General features: G+C 42.4%; 1 pseudogene; it reads left to right on the forward strand.

Moving 5' to 3' along the window:
- Positions 1-1,955, forward strand: part of LOC111371044 — a 23,186-nt pseudogene that overhangs the window by 6,345 nt on the left and 14,886 nt on the right.

Below are 1,955 nucleotides of genomic sequence, written 5' to 3' on the forward strand. Positions count from 1 at the left end.
TCCTCTCCTGGTTTCTGAAATGATACTTCCATTTCTTTACATCGGATGGTGGCGTAATTACAACCTAACCAATCCATGCCTAGTATTACATCAAAATCCTTCATTTCTATCATGTATAGGTTTGCTTCCATTGGTTTTCCCGCAACTTCGATACTTACTGACTTGGCTATTCTATCAGTATTCAAAGGGTTGCTTGAAGGAATACTAACTTCTAATGTACCTTTCGACTTATCACAGGTAATACTAGATTTAGCCATAAAAGTTGTTGAAGCAAAGGAGTGTGTAGCTTCTGAATCAAAAAATACATAAGCAGGTGTATTGGCTATCAGTAGAGTACCAGCTATGACATTAGAGTTTTTCTCTGCATCCTGTTGAGTCAATGTAAAAACTCGTGCTTTCCCTTTTTGGTTTTAGTCGCTGTTATCATCCTTTTTCTGGATATGTGTGGGACAATCCCGAATGATATGTTCTGGCTTGCTACATTGGAAACAAATATTTTTCCCTTGTAAGCACTCGCCACGATGTGTCCTTCCACACTTAGAACAGGGCGAAATAACCGACACAATGCTTTTGCTGGCATTGGCTCCGCCATTAGCTTTCTTGTTCTGCCACTTGCCTTTTCCCTTGTCCTGGCCATTCCATTTCTTTTTTCCCATGTTACCATTGTCCGGTTGATTGAACAGTTGACCATGTTGTTCGGCGCTAGTCTTCTGTTACCAAATAGTATGAGCTCTTTCCAGTATTTCACGGTATGTGGTGAAGCGATGGGACATAAGTATCATGCTTATATCTGAGTTCAGACCTTGTTCAAACTTTCGTACCTTCTTATCCTCCGCATCTACCAGATGTGGAGCATACCTTGAAAGTTGATCAAACTTCCTCTCATACTCAGTCAGGGACATAGTCTTTTACTTGAATTGGAGGAATTCACTTTCTTTGTGATCCCTCAAGGACTGGGGAAAGTACTTGTCCATTACTTCCCCTTTGAATTGCTCCCAAGTCAATTCTACTCGTTGCTCAGGGGTCCTTGTCCTTGACATTTAGTCCCACCAGTGACTTGCATCACCGGAGAACATAAACTCAGTACACTGGACTTTCTGAGCGTCCGTGCACCCTATCAATCGGAATATATGCTCCAACTTGCGAAGCTACTCCTCGGCTGCAAGTGGATCAGCTGCTCCGTTGAAGGTAGGGGGCTTGTGCCTTCGAAATTGCTCGACCACTGAAACATGGTTTGGAACATTAGGAACTAGTGGTAAGGGTTGAGCTTGGTTCGGGTTTTGCCTGCCTAGGTCTTGAATCGCTCGGAGGAGGTCTCTTATCAAGTTTTGGTTTGCACGGGCCATTTCCTTTAGACAAAACATATGGTTCTTATTAGTTTCATTCTTCGAATACTAAAGCAAAGAAGATAGTATTTTATTTCTTGACATAAGGGAAGCTATTACAAGGATTTAAATCTAATCCCTATAAGCTCTACGGATCTTCTTTGGTGGAGCTTCATCTTTGGAGGAGTCTTTCACCTCAGGTCCGGACTCTATGTCTATCTCAACCTATGGCTCAGGATCATTCTCTAAATCATCTTCAGGTTCTTCTTCGGGATCTTCTTCCTCAGCCAAAGGTTCCTCCCTAGGCTCCTCATGGATTACATCATCCGATAAATCAATCGGGGCATGGCAATACCTCTCAAATTCAAACAGGTTTGGATTGCCTTCTAACATTTCATCCCTAACCGTGATTCCCATATCTCCCCATTGAGGTGGGAGGGAGTGTATGAGGTTATTTATGGCCTCAATATGCATGATCTCCATTCCAGCATTAACCGACATCATGCATCTCTCAAAGATGTCATAAACATGTTCGCTAAGCGGTCGAGTCGGATCAGTTACATAGTTTTCATAGGAATGAATAACAATTCTACGGTTCAATGCTTCTCTATATGCCCTAGCCATTCTACG

The sequence above is a fragment of the Olea europaea genome, chromosome 22 (genome assembly GCF_002742605.1).
Source record: "Olea europaea var. sylvestris chromosome 22, O_europaea_v1, whole genome shotgun sequence".
NCBI classification, from domain to species: Eukaryota; Viridiplantae; Streptophyta; class Magnoliopsida; order Lamiales; family Oleaceae; genus Olea; species Olea europaea.